Raw genomic sequence first — 20,708 nt, 5'->3', positions numbered from 1 at the left:
TAGACGTGTCCATATCCCCGGCTCAGGAGCCCTACTCCTGGAAACATATTCTGAGGAAATGATTCAAAAGACCAAAGAAAATGTGTAATTGCACAGGTATTAATTATAGGAAAAAATAGTTTGGTTGTTCCTCAAAAACTAAACGCAGAGTTACACTATGATCTAGTATTTCCACCCCTTGGTGCATAATCAAGGGAATGAGAACATATATCCCTACAAAGACTTCTTCATAGATGACCTCTTCATAACAGCCACAAAGTAGGAACAACAAATGGATGAGGAGATCAATAAAATGTGGTCTCTCCCTACAATGGGGTGTTCTGGGATAGTGGAAAAAGATGGAGTACTGATCCGTAGTACAGCATGGATGGACCTTGAAAATAGTATGCCGACTGAAGGTCAGGAAGGACCGCATAGTACATGATGCCACTTACATGAAATGCCCAGAATAGGCACATATACAGAGAGAGAAAGTGGACTAGTGGTTGCCTAGGGCAGGAGTCAGGGGGGAGGGCAACAGGAGCGATGCTGAATGACTGCGGAGAGGTAAAGCGTTTCTCTAGGTGGGGGACAATCACCTTGTGGAGTTGGCTGTACACTACTGGAAAATGCGGAGTTGTGCACTTTAGCTGGGTGAATGGTACGTTACGTGAATTGTTTCAATACAACTGTTTTAAATTTTTAAAAAGTAGAGGGAAAAATGGAAATAATAAAAATAACCCCAAGATATCGAATTCGTTATACTCTACTTTGTTGAGGGAACATTATGTAGTCAGTAAATACAGTAAGTGCAAAGACTGTGTAACAACACAGAAAATGAGTGATGTGATGTTGGCTGGAGAATGTATGAGAGTGTGATGCCCAGTGGTGTTGGAGCAAAATATACATGCATTTGGGTATTTGGATAAAGGCTGGCAGGAAACTCAGACACAAGCATATGGTGAAGGGAATGTGCCTCTTTCTTTCAGGAGTCCCATTAATGTTATTGCATGTCTCAAAAGCACTTGTTTTAATGTTCTTTGTAATGGTAGCCTTGTGGTAGGTACAGGTGCTACTGAAGATGCATAAAACATAGGAAAGGAAGGAAAAAGCACAAGGGACATTTTAAAAGTCAGCATGTGAAACATCGAAGAAATGGAAATTTAAATGCAAAAATTTAGCAGAGCATTTAGGGGAAGTGGGTACTGAGGGAAGTGCTGAGGGGCGTATCGACAGGGCAGCCTCCTACAGAATTCTTCCCAGAAAACGTAAAAACTGGCCTGCTTGGGAGTACGTTGCCCCCTGTGATTCTCTGCCTGCAAGTTTTGAAGGCAGAGGATTTTTCATATGCTGGAGCTGGTGGAGGTCTGTGATAATAACCCAGAAGGAAATAGGAAAACTTAGCAGTACACACAGTTTACTTCAGTTCACCAAAATTGTACTTGAGTGTGGAAAAAGGGAGGAAGTCTGGTTAAGCCTAAGTGAGTCAACATTTAATGACCCTCCACCCACGTCTCCTTCCTTCCCAAGGCCACCTCACCTCTGCAACTGGGTGCTTGACCCTTGCAAGGAAGGAACTCCAGCTGGGATGGGCGGGGTGAGCCCAAATCCCTGTTGGTTGGCCTCAACTCTCAGGTTGGGGGCCAGAGAAAGCAGGGGCCAGAGCAAAGGTGAAGACCCTGATCGTGTCCCTTCCCCAGAACTTTCTCTTCCCTGGGTTCCCACTGCATGTTTGCAGTGTCACATTTCCTTCAGCATCCTCGGTTCCAGAAGCCACTCATGACTTTTGTGAGAAGCAGCTAAAGTGCCGTGTCAGCAGTTCTTTAAAAGCACTCCAAGTTCTATTTACTCCAGATAAATAATGGGGACAGGGTAAGGCTGGACCGAGGCAAGGCAATCTTTAAATTAAGCTCTGCTTCCACCTCAAAATGGAACCCATTGTTCCTAGCCCCGAGGTATGGGGAGGAGGGGGGAGACGCCCAAATTTTCTGTGGAGTGTAAAATCGAGATTTCTGAGGGAGGATGCATTCTTTCCCTCTAGGGTTATTAGGTTCGTTCGAGCTGCGCAGAGATGCAGCCTTAAGTAGATGCCATCTGGATGGATCCCACCGTTCAGTTAACTGGCTGAGCCTGCCGGTGATCCGTGTGTCCGACGTTAAAATCCCAGACTATTTCTACCCTTTAGCACCAGGAGTTGCTCTTATATTTCAGGCACCGGGGTGAGCCCTGAAGGTTGTAATTACAGTCCGAGTCCTTAACCACTTCTTTCGTCTCCCTTCAGGAATTCAGTCTTCGAGCAAAGACACCTTGTGTCTTTCCCGTGGGTTCTCCGAGCAGTTCTGGGCTTCTCAGGGGCGCTCAGAAGTTGTTATGTAAAGAAGATGAGGGCAGTAATGGCCCTCTTTCTGCAGAGAGCCCCCTGAGGCTTGAACAGCTTTTCTCTAATTCTCTATTATTCTACTTTGTCCAAGTCCATCCTCAGCACCCGTCCCCACATGTAGCAAGTGGTGAGTTCGATGTGGAACGGCGGCCACACCAGCCGCCGAGCCACTCAGCCACCCAAAGAACAACCACCACCACCAAACCCGTGTGGAGATCCTGAAATGAGGAAGGGATACGGGGCAAGAGAGACACTGGTTAATAACAACCGTATGGCCATCATTACTCTGTTTTGCATATGAACCCATGATTTCAGAAATTCCTTTGTATGTATGGCCCAGAATCATCTCAATTTTCCCACCAAGCCAATAATTTCTAGGTAAGAAATCTATGTTTTGCAGCTGCTGGGCTGTTCTAGTCTTAACTATACCCAGTGCAAACGCATCAAGGGAATCTTTAGTCTAAGGAAAATCAGGTTGCACAACAAGCTGAGAAAACCAGCTACACGTCGCCATAGCAACTGGACCCGTATCAGAGCGAAGGGCAGAGTTCTTCAGACTCACCTCCTGAGTCTGCAGATCGGCTTCCTCGAGACAGAATCACGCGTCCTGATCATCAACACTGAGCCAGTTATTTTCGTTAAAAAAAAAAAAAGTTGTAGTGTCATCGTCGTGTCAAGTAGATCTATTTTGTTGGCCTTTTCTCTGGTGCCATTCGGTGCATTTTTATCTTTGGAAGGTGGGGAGTGGTAATGGGATCCTTTGGAAATTTCATTCATGGATTCAGTAATACGAATACGGTTGGGACCTGAGCCAGGGTTTGATAGTAATTAAATTTTGATGGCTGGAATACGACCTGTGAAGCGAGTTGCTTGCTGGTCTTCATTTAACTCCTGAAGGACAAAAATCTGCATCCCCTGGAGTCTAACCATAAGCCCTGTTTTTAGACCCAGGGAAGAAAACACAGGTTTGAATGACTCCTCCTAAGGGTAAACTGCAGGGCTCCTTCCCCAGGAATTACGCTCTGCCTTTCTAGGTCACAGGTATCTCCCCGATTCGTTTCAGAATGCCCCGTGAGATGTGTGTAGGCAGCATGAACCACATCTGCAGGCAGAGCCAGCCTGGAGCAAGTAATCACCCAGGGTAAGATCATTAGTAACAGCAGGGTAGAGGGTTCACATCTGTCTGTTGCTAAGACCACTGGAAGCTCTTCCTTTCACTCAAGAAATATGGCCAATTAATGGGCAGCAGGAGGTTGGGGTGGGTCAGTACCTGCTAAGTAATTTTTATAGGTCATTTTTATTTTATGGGGTTATTGGCTCCAAAGTTAAGCTTTTTTATTCCCCCTTTCCTCTTGATGTCTCCTCTAAAAAGACTGAAAAGAGAGTGAAAAATGTGTGTTATGGAACGAGAGCTGGGGGGAGGGGTGGAGAGTGCTGGATCTGGAGAGCGCCTCGGAAATACACACTGACTGCAAAGACTACAACAAGAAAGAGATTCAGCCGGCAAAAAGAAAGATTCTCTAAGAGAAAGTACCTACAGTGTGTGCTGGTCTGTGCTGGCTGCTACAACAGACACCATAGACCCAAGGTCTTGTAAACAATAGAAACATAGATCTCACCGTTCTGGAGACTGCGGTCTGAGATTAGGGTTCCAGCACTGGTGGCTGAGGGCCTTTTTCTCGGTTGTAGACGTCTCATTGTATCTTCACACATCAAAGAAGCTCTCTTGGGCCTCTTTTATAAGGACATGAATCCCATCTAAGAGGGCTCTGTCTTCATGACCCTACCAATTCCCAAAGACCCCATACCCTAATACCATCCCTTAGGGATTAGGATTTCAACATATGGGCTTCTGCAGGGACACAAACATTGAGACCACAGCAATACAGAAGACCTGTGCTAGACTGTAAGGATACACTGATAACTGTGACATGAATCTTGTCCCCGGTAGTTCACATGCCCAGCAGATAGTGACAATCACTCTTATAATGGTCCATGGACTCTGTGGCAGAGAGAGAAATGTATCCTGACTCTAGTCAGAAGTAGAGGAAAATACAGTCTACAGATATAATGCAGTCTCTATCAAAATACCAACAGCTCTTTTCACAGAACTAGAACAAATAATCCTAAACCTGTATGGAACACAGAAGACCCTGACTAGCCAAAGCGATCTCAGAAAGAAAAACCAAAGCTGGAGGCATCACAATTCTGTACTTCAAGTCATATTACAAAGCTGTAGTCATCAAAACAGTATAGTACTGGCACAGAAATAGACATAGTTCAGCAGAACAGAACAGAAAGCCCAGAAAGAAACCCATGATGATACAGTCACTTAATCTTTGACAAAGGAGGCAAGAACATGCAATGGGAAAAAGTCTCTTCAACAAATGATGTTGGACCAATTGGACAACTACATGCAAAAGAATGAAACTGGACCATTTCCTTACACCACACATGAAAATAAACTCAGAATGGATGAAAGACCTAAATGTGAGACCTGAAACCATAACAATCCTAGAGGAAAGAATAGGCAGCAACTTCTTTGACATCAGCATAGCAACATTTTTGTAGACATGTCTCCTGAGGCAAAAATAAACTGTTGGGACTGCATCAAAATCAAAAGCTTCTGCACAGCAAAGGAAACAGTCAAAAAAAACAAAGAGGCAACCCACGGAATGGGAGAAGATATTTGCAAATGACAGTACAGACAAAAGGTTGATATCCAGGATCTATGATGAATGCCTCAAACTCAACACAAACGAAACAGACAAACATATCAAAATATGGGCAGAAGAGATGAACAGACAATTCCCTAATCAAGACATACAAATGGCTATCAGACACATGAAAAAATGTTCATCATCACTAGCCATCAGGGAGATTCAAATTAAAACCACATTGAGATACCAACTTACACCAGTTAGAATGGCCAAAATTAACAAGACAGGAAACAACATGTGTTGGAGAGGATGTGGAGAAAGGGGAACCCTCTTACACTGTTGGTGGGAATGCAAGTTGGTGTAGCCTCTTTGGAGAACAGTGTGGAGATTCCTCAAGAAATTAAAAATAGAACTTCCCTATGACCCTGCAATTGCACTCCTGGGTATTTACCCCAAAGATACAGATGTAGTGAAAAGAAGGGCCATCTGTACCCCAATGTTCATAGCAGCAATGGCCACGGTCGCCAAACTATGGAAAGAAACAAGATGCCCTTCAACAGACGAATGGATAAGGAAGATGAGGTCCATATACACTATGGAGTATGATGCCTCCATCAGAAAGGACGAATACCCAACTTTTGTAGCAACATGGACGGGGCTGGAGGAGATTATGCTGAGTGAAATAAGTCAAGCAGAGAGAGTCAATTATCATATGGTTTCACTTATTTGTGGAGCATAACAAATAGCATGGAGGACATGGGGAGATGGAGAGGAGAAGGGAGTTGGGGGAAATTGGAAGGGGAGGTGAACCATGAGAGACTATGGACTCTGAGAAACAATCTGAGGGGTTTTGAAGTGGTGTGGGGGGGTGGGAGGTTGGGGTACCAGGTGGTGGGTATTATAGAGGGCACAGATTGCATGGAGCACTGGGTGTGGTGCAAAAATAATGAATACTGTTTTTCTGAAAATAAATTAATTAAAATAAATAAATAAATACGGATTGATGAATCCATATATATTGTAAATAAGACACAAATACCATTGACTTGTGTCTTATTTACAATAGTCCTTAACTGGTAACTGCCCAAGTATTCACCAAAAGGTAAATGGTAATACTGTGTCATGTGTATGTACAATACAATACTACTTACCAATCAAAAACATCCGATACACAGTGGGGGAAAGAGATTTAAAGAGGAAGGAGGGAGGGAAGGAAGGAGCAGAGAGAAATAGTGCAATGTTCCCTAAGGACTCTGGGCTGGGCTTAACCGGATGGTAAGGAAATATAGGCAGGTACCAAGGAAAGGATATTTTAGGAACCAGAAGCCGTATAAACACAGGCACGGGATGGAGTCTGTTTAAGGAGGACACAGGGACCGCGTGCACTGAGTGTTAGTTTAAATTGTGGGACAGGGTTGGAGCTCATGGAGAAAAAGTGAAAAAAGAGCCACATTTTGGTGTTCTGAAAAGCAGCTAGAGAACGTTGGACCTTATCCCACATAGAATTAAAGATTTGAAAACTGGAAGTTTACTGGTGGCCAGTGTTTTTATGCAGTGAGATATCAATAAAGTTATTTTTGTTTTAAAAAGATTCACATAGTTTGATTTTTGTCCTAGGAAGATACCTTAACAGATTAGGCTGAAAATATTTTGCATTTTCCAAATGTCATAAATGGTTTGGTCCTATGTCCTTGTGCAAGGTTAACGGAGTTTGCACAGACGGAACGCAGAAGAAGCTCGTGCAAGAAGTGCTGACCCAGGCATTCCAAGTGACAACCCTTATATTTAAGTGCTTGAGGCACTATTGTGAGAAACTGGAAAATGGTTCTCTGCAGCAGAAAACCCAGCCAAGTCCCTGAAACCAATCTCTCTCTCTCTGTGTCTCCTCTCTCGCAGGCATGGCGATGGGGACTTGCAGGGCACAGCAGCGTACCTCCAGTCTGCTCTACGAGCCCTCCGACTGAGAAGCCGACTGGCAAAGTAAGAATGGCTCCATTTCTTACCGAACAGTCGGATTCGAACTTGTTGGCTGTTATTTCTTTTTGTCTTGAGCTATTTGGGTGAAATAATCAAACTGATTTCGTAAAAGTGGCTGATAAAATCCAAATCTCGAACTGTTTGGTTGGCCCCAATGTGCCCTTGCTCTTGCCCAAATCTTGAACTGAGAGATGTTGACCCAAGAGGCCTGTGCTGCAGCTCCTACCCCACCCCCATCCTGGTGGCATCCCCCCCCCACCCCCCGACTCCCTCCAGTGTCCTGGTCTAGGAACTCTTGGATTTATCTTCCCCTGTCCGTCAGAACTTGTTAGAAGGAAAGAGGATACTTTTAGTAATTTATATTATAGAGGTAAGCAAAACAAAACAAAACAAAACCCCCCTTTTTTTTTTCTACTCCCTTAGGTTTAAAACCTGGGGTTATGCAAATTAAACTGAAAAAAAGAAGAGAAAATATTTATGACTATGAATAGGAGGCCTTGGTAGAAGAGAAATGGGGACCCAAAGAAGCGGTTCTATTCAGGGCTTACACTATTTTAACAAAAAGCAATAAAATGTGGAGACGTGACAAGAGAAGGAAAAGGGTCTGGACTTCTCAGCACAGTCTTGGGTAGATTGTGAGAAGGTAGACATATAGGGGAGGTGAATGGCCTCAGAATTATTTGTTACGTTTGTTATGCAAACTCAAGTTGATGCCTTTGCCATTGACAAATCATGTCTGGTGATGAAGAGTCATCTTACTGGTATGGGCGAGGAAGACACATGTACAAATTGATGTCATCTTTAGAAAGGGAAATTCATGTCCTGCTTTTAGACAGAAAGTGATGCGGGGGGGGGGGGGGGGCAGAGTGCTTTTCCTGCAAGTCTGCTGTTTCTCAACTGTCTTTAGCTCAAACTAATTCTTATACCAAACTGGCCTATTCGAGTCCCCCTCAGCGTGTTAGTGTGAATCAGTGCTTCCTCCTGCCAGCGCACTTGTTTCAGCTTCTTGTGGAATAAAAGTCTTTGCTTCTAGAAGAGACAGGACAGGTTTTGCCTGAAGAGCTCCTGTTCTGAACCAGAAATCACACGGGTCAGTCCCAGCAGGAGTGTAACTCGGGTGAGGTGCAGGCTCTCCGGAGCCAGCCTGCCCGGGGTCGAATCCCAGCTGTTACGCACTTGCTGTGCGACCTCGAGCCGCCTGCAGAAAGGGCGTCACCGTGACCCCTGCTCCCAGGACCGGCACCCGGTGGTCATTTCTCATAAATCCGGGACAGCGAGTTCTTTATTTTTACCCAGCTTGCTCACTCTGTCTCCGAGCGCGCAAGAAACTATGCAGCAAGTTGCATGAGCGACTAAACAAGGGCGTGAAAAGCACGGGGGACTTAGGGGAGGCCCACCTGCGACCTGCTTGTGTCGGAAGGAGAAGCAGGAGAAGCATCTGGTGGGGGAGAAGCGGCCGGTGGGGGAGAAGCGGCCGGTGGGGGAGAAGCCTGACTCCGGTGATGCATCAGGGGCGCTTCCCCAGCGCTCCGGACCAGAGGGACGCGGTCTGAGAAGTGTGTCGCCTTCCTGCCCTCTTCGTGCCACACGCAGTCCGGGGGCGAGGACGGGATAAGCTACTACTGGCAAAGTCGGAAAAGCCCGAAATTTCTTTGAACAGGGCTTCTCTTTCCAGCTTGTAGATGCAGTGGGCAGAGCCCGAGCTTTTTGCGCTTTGTAAAAGGAAAAGAATCTCTTTGCCTGGCAGTTCCTGGCCGTTCTGACTTGGTGGCAAGTCCTGCCCTCGGCAGCTGTGTGCAGGGCGTGAGGTCTGGGCCGAGGGCACCTCTCCCTCGGGCCGTCAGCAGGACTGATGTGTGCAGACACCGTGGGGGCGGCCCCAGCGTCTTGGGACTGAGTCCTGTGCTTTGTGTCCACTGAGGTCTGGACTTCCCTCCGCGGACTTTAGGTCCAGTGGGACGAGTGTCGTTTGGCCCAAAGAGGAAAACGACAAACACACACGCTACACTCGCAGGCCGTGTTGGCGCTGCCCCCAGCCCCACCTGTCTGACTCTGTTTCTGTGGGTTCTACAATGACCGCCACTTTGTCGGTGGGGACAGAAAGGACCCATTGCAAAGGCTCGGGTCAGAGGTCAGAGTCTTGGAGGGACGTCTTTGGGCTAAGTTTCAGGCCGTCCAGAGCCAGTTCTGAGCGGCGCCGGCGCCGGTGTCTCCCGAGGCCGGATCAGCACCACTGACAGCGGCACAAAAGGGACTTTCAGATGCTCTTCTGCGAGCAGGAGGTCACGGGCGGTGCGACCACTGGGTCTGCGCTGGCGGTTCTCGGGCGACCCTCCCGCAGCAGGGCAGCCCCTCCGCGGGAGTCTGTGCGGGGACCCCAGGACTGCGGGGTCGGTGCAGTGGGCTCGCCCTTCCGGATTCGCTTTCTCTTCTTCTCTCATGGCTCTGGCTTCCGGGCTCCATACACCGGCCGTGAGGGACGCTAACGAATTCGTTCCGCAATCACCTGTTTCCCATTCACCCCAGGGGGAAGACGGCGCCGAAGATGTAAGCTCTGGTCATGGGGGTCGATGCAAAGTAGTGTTGGGGTGAGTGACTGAAGTCTACGGTGACTCTGCCCAGGGCCCAAACTCTCCCTCGAGGTCAGGAAACTTTCTGCTGGGCCTGCATGCTGGGCCCAGACGCGGTCCCTGCCGCCCGGATTACTGTGCCCTGAGCTGAACCAAGGACCGGTGTGTCCTTGCTGTGGGAGAAGGAAAGCTGTTATGAAAACCCCAATGGATAACGAAGAACTCCAAAGTGAGCTCATGATAGAGAAAAAGGGCGTTTCGGAACCAACTCCAATCTCACAATTAACGATAACTCTTCATTAGTGGTGGTGATTAGAGGAAAACCTGTGGAGGGAGCGGAGACCCCGGGGTGATCGCGGGGCAGCGGGAAGGCAAGCTTGGAAAGTGCCATGATCCGTTCTCAGATCGAGAGAGTTCCGCGTTTTATTTCCCATAACTGGAGTCAGCGCCTTTTGAATGGAGCATACAGATTTATGTAAATAAAAATGCAAATGTTAAAAATATGTGTCTTGGGATTTCCAGGGGATGACCTGGCAGCTTTGTCTTCCTTCCCTTTGCAGATGCTAAATACTGTGTTGTGAAAGCTCCAGACGAACGTACTCCCCCAAACCCCACAATGCTATAACTAGCGGACCTTCTTTGTAATTTATAGCAGATACTCTGGAGAATGAATTAAAATAAACTACTTTTTAATGTATTTGACCGTAAACATGTTGCCCCAAGAGGTTGCACAAGCTAGCAATAAATGCGAGAGTGATTTCGGGATTTCAGTAAATTAATGGCATATCCAAAGTGGGCTGTGGAAAGGCAGTAAGACGCAGATGATGGAGACAAGAGTGGGGACTTGGGGGAGATAAGTAACATTAGACGGCAACGCGACATTTAGCTTTCCAGGCTCTCCCACAGAGTTCTCATTGATGCTACTGGTAAGACAAGAGACTGGGCTGAAGGAGTCGTGATTTCGGCCCAGCCAGCCTTGTGGAGATCACGCCAAGTCAAAACAACCTCGGGAAGTGCCATGACCTTGGCAAACGGAGCAGAATACATAAGCAGCCAGAGGAGCCTCTCTTAGGTCAAGGAGCTGCCCGTGACCGTGGCTATGCCAACCTGCCTTTCTCAAAAGGGGTTTAGGTGACAGGTAATTGTGTCCCCAGTCAAAAGGAAAGTAACTTTAACACATGACTTGATTTGACCAGAGGGAATGGACAGAGAGGCGTCTGAGAGGAGAGCAGTGTCTCTAAATGGAAGGCGGCCCACAAAGCAAACAAAGCTCCCTGGGCGTCCGTATTTCCGGGTGAGGGGAGGGCAGACTGGTGGGGCTGGGTGGAAGTTACTGGATAAACAAGAGATAAAGAGAAAGGAACTGGAGAACTCAGAATCCACCAAATCCAGAGCTGCTTTATTTCAAAGTTGGGAGACATCTGTGGGAAGAAAGGAATAGGGTGCCCCTGCAACAGGTTAATCGTTAGCTGCCTTAACCCTGGAGAACCCTTCCTACCAAAGGAAAGTTTAGTGTCGCAAGCAGGGGTCGTTTATTTATTTATTTATTTATTATTGTTTATTTTTTGGGTCTTTTAAATTTTTTTAATTTTTTACTATATTCAGTTAGCCAGTATAGAGTATATCATTAGTTTTTGAGGTAGCGTTTGACGATCCGCTAGTTCTGTATAACACCCAGTGTCCCTAACGCTATGTGCCCTCCTTATCACCCATCACCCGCTGCCCGACCCCTGCCCCTCCCTTCTGTAACCCTCAGTTCGTTCCCTCTCCTCTCTCTGGAATCTCTCATGGTTTGTCTCCCTCTCTGATTTCTTCCCATTCTGTTTTCTCTCCTGTCCACTGTGGTCCTCGGTGCTATTCCCATGTTCCACGTCTGAGTGAAGCCGTTTCATAATTGTCTTTCTCTGCTTGGCTTATTTCACTCAGCATAATCCCCTCCAGTCCCGTCCATGTCGGTGCAGATGGTGGGGATTCACCCTTTCCGATGGCTGAGCAGTACTCCATAGTGTATACGGACCACATCTTCTTATCCGTTCGTCGTTGAAGGCATCTCGGCTCCTCCCACCGTCTGGCTATTGTCGACGTTGCTGCTATGAGCCAGAAAAGACCCTGAATCGCCGGGGGAATGTTAAAAAAGAAAACCAAAGCTGGGGGTGTCATGATACCTAACTTCAAGCTGTGTCACAAGACTGTGGTCGTTTGAAGACTCGTCTTCTAAGCCAGGGGCCATTGGGAATCACTGATTGTTACATCGTGATGTGGTGGCTGCGTCTGGATAAACAGCACCTGTTCCGTGAGAAGCTCCTTGGCATTAACACTTAATATTTAGGGCTCTCGGTGACCCAAGAGGATGGAGAAGCCAACCCACAAAATTGTCTGTGGCCTATTGCTGCTTCCAAAAAACACCAAAGCACACGGTTGCAGTTACTACAGTTGTAGATGAGCATGATTTTAATTCTTTGATCCTGGGCTGATTTGACCGGATCTCTCTCCACACACTTACCTTCTGGTCAGGGAGGCGAAACGCATTAAGCTAAGTATTTCACTTCTAGAGCTTTTTGGAACCAGGTGAAGGAGACTTTGGAGTGAAGGGGTCAGTTTTCTTCTGAGATAATGGAAATTTTGGTAGGGGTATGTCCAGCTTAAAGGCATATTTCCAGCTTCCCCTGCAGCTAGATGTGTCAACACGAGGAGACTATAGGCAAAGGGATGTGAGTAGAAGTGATGAATGCGACTTCTGGGTTACACCTTTCACAGGAAAGCCATGTCCCCCTTGTGGTCCAGAATGCAGGTGTGATAACTAAAGCAAGAAGAGCCACATTAGACCAAGAGAGGATGGCAGAGAAGCAAAATTGAAGAGTTAAGGTCTCTGACTCACAGAACTGCTGACTGCTGGTGTTCAGCCTGCGATTGCCTGAGACAGAAATCCACCCCCGTCTTGTCTACACGACCATTCTGGCCATGTTGCCCCAGTGTACCGCTGGACGGGGGGAAGAGGCGGCGTGCCCTGTGGGGAGTCACCTCGAATCTCGTGAAGGCAGGAGGAGGCAGCGCCTGGTACAGTAAACATCCGTTACAGGAACGAACATGCCCCGCTTCGAAGACCATCCCCCACACCGAGCCTGACGAGGAAGGGGAGACACGCACATGAAGTTCTGTCTCTGCGGACTAGGTGATGAGCGGGATTCTCATCTCGTCCTCGTGGGGGACGACGCCCTTCACCGAGAACCTCAGCTGCGAGCCCTGTCTGAATTCCCAAGGCTGTAAACCCAGATATCTAGCACACACTGAATTTCGGAAAAGTGCTCCCTAGACCTGAGGCAAACCGCGCTCCGGTGAAAAGACTCCCACGGAGGTCCTGCGGTGGAACCCATTATCTGATCAAGGAACGTTTCTATTGATACTCATTGTACGTCGGAGCTGTCACCAGTCTGAACCGTTCATAAATATCTCTCTGCTGTATTTGACATAATACTCTCTGCTTCCATCATCGGAGAGAGGTTTGGGTTCCCTGGGGGCAGACATTCTGGACTCCAGGTTTTGCTCTATCACATAGGAGTTCTTGGGTAGAGTGGATTGTTACCTCAAACCTCATTCTAGCATCATTCACTTTTAATTTAACATAAAATAACACGATTTTGATTTAATAAATGAACCTTCTGAAACTTCGACGCACACTGGCGTCCCTGTCATCCGGTCCCAGCCTCACGACGCCGGACACGGCTCCGAGCACGTAGCAGGCAGGAAGTGTTCCGCGACGGATGGGTGAGTGCATGTGGAATTAAAATTGCTCACCTCCACCCCGAGCTGCGAGCGAGCTGTAATCTTTTCGCTGATGGAGGGTCTTGCCTTGGTGTTGATCTGCTCACTGATGAGGTCACCACCTGAGAGTCGCAGTGGCTGTGGCAATTTGTTCAAATGAGACAATGATCAAGTTTGCCACATTAATTGGCCATTTTTTTTCTATTTTACACATGATTTCTCTGGAGCATGCCATGCTGTGGGATCGCATTTTACCCACAGTGGACCTTCCTTCAGGACTGCAGTCAGTTCTCCCACACCCTGCTGCTGCTTCCTCCACCACGTTCACGGGGCGGTCTAAAGCCTGGGTTGTCCTTTCCACACGGCGTCGTCACCAGGAGCAGACGCGATCTCGGAAACCACCGTCTGCTCGTCCGTCAGCAGCAGCTGCTCGTCGGTTAGAGTGTGGTCGTGGCCGCAATTCGGACGTCTCTCGGCCCCACTTCTGACCCTCGTCCACTCCTCTTCCCACTGCATCGGCAGGGACCTCCTCCGCTGAAGTCTGAAACCTTTACTTTGTAAAAAACTAGTATTTGCATGCACATATTAAATAATCAGGGGAGGAATATATATCCCTTGAATTTAGATTCTTGGATTCCCACTATCACACCAGCACAAGCTAGACTGGAATTTGGGTTCATTGGCAGGAGTCCACCTGGGTTAGCGATGCCGCCTGATGCACAAGGACAAGAAGTCTGTCCATCCCCACATTCCCAACAGACTAAAGGGCCCCATAAATACGTTGGATAAGCTCTAAGGAGCTGTAATAAGAGTGAACAAATAGGCTCAAACCAATGGCTGTTCAATTACGTTCTCCCGTAATCATATAGAAATATATAAATGTCAGCTCCCCAGACCTACAAAAAATAAATGAAATATGAACAATTAATATGTGGGGCGCCTGGATGGCTTAGTTGTCAAGCATCTGCCTTTGGCTCAGGTCATGATCACAGGGTCCCAGGATTGACCCCGCATCGGGCTCCCTGCTCCACGGGAAGCCTGCTTCTCCCTCCCCCACTCCCCTTGCTTGTGTTCCCTCTCTCGCTGTCTCTCTCGGTCATAAATAAATAATAAAATCCTTTAAAAAAAAAGAATTCTTGCTTATAAAGATTTTATTTATTTTATTTATTTATTTTATTTATTCATGAGAGAGGGGGGGGCACCAGCTGGGGGATGGGAGAGGGAGAAGCAGGCTCCCTGCTGAGCACAATAGGGGCCCGATCCCTGGGATCATGACCCGAGCCAAAGGCAGATGCTTAACTGACTGAGCCACCCAAGCGCCCCTGTAGAATATACTTTATTAGGTTTACAAAATCCATCCATTCAGGAGCAGGTAAATGCCTATACACTACAAAAATGGGAAACAACAGAGTTAAAAAAATTCTTATTCTGATCTTTCCTTACAACTTACCTATAAAGTCTGAACCATACAGTACGACACATATCCCAGCTACACTGGGATGCACTTGATGCTTAAATATGACGTCATTGTTTTGTTAGCAGCACACACGGACAGATCAGCAGACCCTCGCCGCTGGGGACTGTGCCGTTATCAAGGTCATGGAGTCATATTTGTATTACAGAACTCTGCCGTTTGTTCTTCCTTGTCTCTGGGTGCTGACACTTTTCCATTAATGCTGCCCGATTTCTCTCCCAGAGCCAAACTGAAAAATATCAAACGGAACTTCTGATAGGAAATGCGTGGTAGACAGCCTGGTCTGTTATTGACAGAAAAAGAAACTTCAATTTGTCCCGCATGGAAACTGGGGGAAAAGATGATCTAAGACTGCGATTGGATACATAACTCTCTACTCACATAGATCAGAAAAAAAATACCACTAAACTCTGAGAAATAGCACTGTAGAATTATCAGCAGAATTAATGTAGAATTTCTACAGGTTTGCTACCTTCCCAACACTGTAGGTTCCCTTGAGAAAGCCATAGGAAGCCCTTCTTGAAAATACTACGTTCTAAGTGTTCTATGCCGGCCAGAATCCACTAAGAAGTAACCAGATATCGAATGCCGGCCTTGTGTGAGGCCGCCCGCTGTCAACGGTGATCCAGGTCACTGGGGGTAGGTGGTAACAGCAATAATGATTATGGTGAGAACCGCCATCGGTTGAGGATTCTGCCGAACGCTGACGCCGTCTTCCAGTTAATCACTTCACAGATGAAGCCTGGAGAGGATAAAGAACGTGTTCAAGGCCACAGAGCTCATACGCGGTAGAGCTGGCTTCCCACACCAGCGCGCCGTGCCTAACCACCTGCTGGAGAGATGGGTTTCATTTGGGCGATCTCTTTTTCTGCTCCTCGTTGAAATACAAAGTTTCCCAAGAAGACACAGAAGGATGCCGAAAAAGTATGACCTGCTTGTATTATAGGTCACTCTGGCTACAGCTCACCAACCTTAGATTTTCATTCTCCAAGGCCCCGGTTATAAATAGCAACTCCGCACGAATGGGGAAAATCGTGGGAGCACGCAGCGTTAGGTTGTGTCTTTAAAGGCGGTTGCTCTACAAAGAACTTGAAAGGGGGCACGAGCTGCAGAGACACCACCATGAGGTTCCTCAGATCAAAGCGGGATTTCTCAGAAGCCCGGCCGCATATTTTGTGTCCCAGTTTGTCTCCTCCGGGAGAACGAGGTCTCGCGTTCACCTAATTCATGAGGCTTCGCGTTTAATTTTAAGAACTATAACACGGTCAGTGAGGAGTCAACGTGGTATTATTAAATATCATTAAAGTTCGATGTGACAAAAGAATCCCGACAAAGGCAGGGCAGAGCTGGAATCCCCTCTTGCCGCGACGCCTGTTCAGTCTCTCCCACGGACGGTGGAGGCCTGGGGAGGGAGAGGCGTGCGGATGGCGTGGCCACGGGGAAGACTGCATTAAGGTTTATGGTCTGACAAGTGAGCGGGGTGAGTCGTGGTGCGACGAACTCCCCAATTCTGTCTGCGTTTTTAAAGGTCATCTCCTGCATGTTATGAGAGATGGGGAGTGGTATTCGGGCCCCACAGAGCTTTGCTTTTACCATTGTGACCATTCATTTCTCCCGACCTTACTTGAGGACTGCTGATCGCCTGTCTCTCTTTTGTGGGGTTTGTAATCTCTGGGGCTGGGAGTTTGGGGGGGGGGGGGCAGGATTTGTGCCTTGTCTGTTATTTATGCCCTCAAATTGCTGAGCCTAATTCTTTCCGCATTGTAGCTGCTTGTTAAGAAGGGGAGGGAAGTAGTAGAAAAAGAAAGGGAAAGAAGTTCTCCTGTCGCTGTGTCTGACATTACTACTTTCTTGATTGCCTGAGTTCAGGCTGCTTTTCAAAATTCAATGCCTTCTGAAACCTCTCTAGCATAAACAGCTTAGTGAAAAATTCAACCTTACCTTAGAAGACATTCGCTTACAGAATAGCTCTTAAAAGACATTCTTCACTTGCAAAAGGCAGAAACTGTCATTCTTACGCCAACGTTAACCAGGAAATCTGCCTCTGGAAACACGTGGGGTTACAGTAAGGTAGAAACGGGGCGGGGGCTGTTCTCATGCTCCGTGGCACGGATGAGTCCTTCGTGTGCTGCCCCAGAGAAGGTCACCTTGCCAAGGTCAGAAGGACAATCCTTACCGCTACCCCCAGAGGACATTTCCGTTCCTCTCTCACGGGACTCAGTCGACGGTTTTCTGAACGTTGTCCGTGTCCCGGGGCGAGCGGACGGTCCGACCTCCCGCCCGACCTCAGCCTCCTTCTGTCTCCCTCGGTGAGGCCATTCGCTCCGCGGTGTTCCATTCCCGCACGTGTCTAAGAAGAGGAAATCAGTTCTAGCTCCGTGAGAAACGGTCTCTATTTTCTCGTTCCGCTGCTCAGTGTGTTCGTGACTCGACCAGTTCCACTCCCTTCCGAGGCCCCTGCTCTACCGACGTGCTCTTCCCCCTGTGACCGCACCGTCTATGCAGCCATCAGGGCCGGCACGTGGGTGTCATCCCTCGTTCCCTTTCGCTCCGCGGCCTCTCAGCTCCGACGGCTCTAAACCCCTGACCCTCGTCCCTCCTCCGCTGCGGCTCCTGCAGGGGGCCTTTGTCCTGTCGCCTCTGGCCCCCGACGAACCCTCCCCCTGCTCTCACCTGCTCCCAGCTCCTCACCAAGACCGACAGAGTCCTCTCTTTCTTTTCTTTAACTTATGTTGTACCTCACCTAGAAGGCATCATTCTTCAGGGGCGCAGGTCTGCGAATCCCCAGTTACACAGTTCCCGGCGCTCCCCACCGCCCACACCGTCCCCAGGGTCCATCCCGCCCGCCCCGGCCTCGGCCACGGCCACTGTCATCCTTCCACAGCCAAACGCCATCCGGTTCTTACTGGCTGAGAGCAGCAGTGACTTCCCCTTCGACGGAGTCGAAGGTCGGAACGGCAGGATGAGGCGCATGTGACGACGGTCCCCTGCCGCCCGGCCTCTGCTCCACTGTTCCCTCTCTCGACTCTTCCCGCGTCAGGACGCTGTGCCGTCGTGCGGGCCATCCCTGCCTTCCCAAAGTCTGTCTGTCTTCACGCTCCCGCTCCTCTGGGCCCCATTCGGAGTTGAAATCTGTGCTTTGTTTTCTGTTGCTGCGTGGCTTTCACTTGCTGAAACGGTTTGCTCGGTTAACCGAGCTGTCCCTCTTGCCAACGGGCCACGTTCCTTTTCTCTGCACTCCTCGATGGGGGCACAGTGCTGGATGCCCCCAAAGCACCGAATGGTCTGGAAATCCCGCTGGTGCCTCTGAAGTCCTCGTCTGTCATGTCCCCGTACACGTGTTCAAACCCGAGCTGTTCAAACCAGAACTCAGAATTTGTCTCTCCACTTCCACATTTTAGGATTCTCTTGGCCAGAGTACCTGACTCTAAACTTCCATTAATTGAAATAAAACACTTCCCACGGATGATTAATGCCCACTGTTAAGCTGGAACCTGTTGTAAAAAAAGGAAAGATTTTTATCAATGACAGACCATACAGACATGCCTTGGTCGACCCGAGTTCCTCCCTGTTAACCGATAACAATGCGATGGCTGAGGAAGATGGGTTTATTACCTTGTTTAGGTAATTCTCCCGTCTCTACTTTATTAAGTAGGGCTGTAGCGGGAGTTAGAGCCGCCTGCGAGAAGGCAAAAGTGATCCTGGTCAGCATTTCCCGTCGCCCGTGGGAAGAGAGGGAAAAGACTACTGGCTTTAGCTTCAGCTTTTGGTAGGCAGGCGGTCATGGGAGAAAAACTCGCCTTTTGTACCTGGAAAATATCTGACCAGTTTGAAAGAAGACATTCTGATGGGGAAGCGCCCAGTCAGGGAAGAGGAGAGCTTTGCACAAACGAATTTAAACGTCCCACAAAGAGGACTTTGTAGTACTAAAATGCACAGTCTGTCATTTTAGACAACACTAGGAATTATAAAAATAAGATTCTGCGGTATCCTTTTTTTTAGAGTAAATGAGAGACAGAGAAATCAAGAATCCACATATGTCTTCATTTCAGCATGAAACAACTCTTACCATGAGAAACGTATATATTTATGAATATATAATCAAGCCATCGTATTAAATAGAGTAGGTGAATATCACTTGACACGCACGGCTAAGTATTCTGGGAGATACTGGGAGTTCTACCTGTCTTAAGGGATGTAGAACAGCTTATTCAGCATCGGAAGGTAATTTAAATGTCATCTACTCCAACTTCTCATCTGACGCTTAAATCTGTCCTACAAACACCTGCTGAACCTCCTGGGGGTATCTCCAGTTAGAGGGAGCTTTCTGCCACCCGAGGCAGCTCATTTCCTGTTTATACAGCTCTTATTAGTGGTGATAATGAGTAAAACGTATTGCGTGCTCGCTGTGTGTTAGACACCGGGGTATGCATTTTATCTTCAAAAATCCTCTTTAATCTCTGTCACAACCTTGTGCAATGATGCTGTGAGTATTTCTAGTTTATAGATAAAAGGGAAACTGAGGCTTGGTGAGGTTGGGCCGTTGCCCTACAGCACCGTGCTGTCCGCAGAGGACCCGGCCTTGACTGCATAGTCTACATTCTCTCTCTTACTTTTTTTAAGTAGGCTCCACACCCAGCGTGGAGCCCAACATGGGGCTTGATCTCACGACCCTGAGATCAGTGTCTTCGCTGAGGTCAAGGGTAGAGTGCTCCCCCGGCCGAGCCCCCCAGGTGCTCCACCTTCTTCAGCAGTGTGCACATGCCGCCTCCTACTTCAACTTCTTCCCTTTGTTGGCTTGAAATGTACTTTCTTAGAGCTTTTATTCATGGGCCCCAAGTTTTAATGAGGTGGCAGTAAACATGGCCAGTCTCTTTTCTCTTGAAATAGTGGGACACAGTTGTCTTATCCACTGTTCACTCATTACCTCCGCAGAATACACGAGTGCCTTGTTTTCCTTCTTTCCTTGTGGAGCGTGGTTTCTAGGCCCTTCAACAGGGTAGTCCTTGCTCTGAACAGACCACACTTTGCGGTCTTAGGCATTTAACAGAACACAAAGTCATAACATCACAGCTTACAAAAATCTCAACTTTGTTGGAAGAGTGGAAACGCAAAGTCGAGTCATATCCCTGCGGTCAACGAAAGCCACTGAAGGTTTTGCGTGTTGGTAAGCTATCTCTCTGCTGCGTGTCCTGTAGTCTTTACACGGTTAGCTTTTGGAACTTGAATTTAGAACTTAGTACTTGTCTCAGTTATATTTTCTCTTAATAGTCTATTGCTCTAGAATGCTCTAGTCTTTTAGGATCAAAATGCTGTGATTTGATATTTTTAATAATTTTTAAATATTTGGTATTTTACTTAATATTTTTATTTTATTTCACTTAAAAAATTTTTCCCTTTGTATTTATTGGTGGTGGATTTGGCTCCTAGTTCTATGTGTCAGAAGTTATGTTAGGCTCAGCTTAGTGGTTGTGGTTTTTTGGGGCTTCACCACTCACGCATCTGGGTCAGCTGCTATGGTGCCTGGAGGCCAGTGGGTCCAAAAGAACCCCAGCTGGGATGGCCAGTCTCTGTTTTACATGGTTTCTCTCCCTTCAACAGGCTAGCCTAGACTTGTTCACCCATGAAGAGGGGTCCCAAGGCAGTAAATTAAGCCAAGAAAGTCCTAATAAGTCATGGGCAAGACTTAATATAAGCATGAGGCCCAGTAAGCTCAGCACAGACAAACCATCATTTCTCTCTAGTCAGCCGGCCAAAGCAGATGCCAGGCCAGAAATGTTCAAAAGCACAGAAAGCAGCCTCCATCTCATGGGGGAGGAGCTTCAAAGCCACTTTATGAAAGACTGTAGAGTCAGAAGACATGAAAATTGTGGACATTCTTAAAATCTGCCATACCCTGAGGGGCA

At 47.7% G+C, this 20,708-nt stretch overlaps 1 protein-coding gene across 3 annotated transcripts in view; it reads left to right on the top strand.

Annotated features, from left to right (window-relative positions):
* The window catches only part of RASGEF1B (RasGEF domain family member 1B), a 418,493-nt gene that overhangs the window by 264,798 nt on the left and 132,987 nt on the right, over window positions 1–20,708 (top strand). For all 3 annotated transcript variants that reach the window (XM_059385844.1, XM_059385834.1, XM_059385854.1), the window contains one exon: window positions 6,916–6,999. The gene's annotated coding sequence lies outside the window, so the exon portion shown is untranslated. The remainder of the gene's footprint in view (window positions 1–6,915; window positions 7,000–20,708) is intronic.

The sequence above is a fragment of the Mustela nigripes genome, chromosome 1 (genome assembly GCF_022355385.1).
Source record: "Mustela nigripes isolate SB6536 chromosome 1, MUSNIG.SB6536, whole genome shotgun sequence".
Lineage (NCBI taxonomy): Eukaryota > Metazoa > Chordata > Mammalia > Carnivora > Mustelidae > Mustela > Mustela nigripes.
Note: the sequence above shows the minus strand (reverse complement) of the source record. Positions and strands in the feature narration are given on the sequence as shown.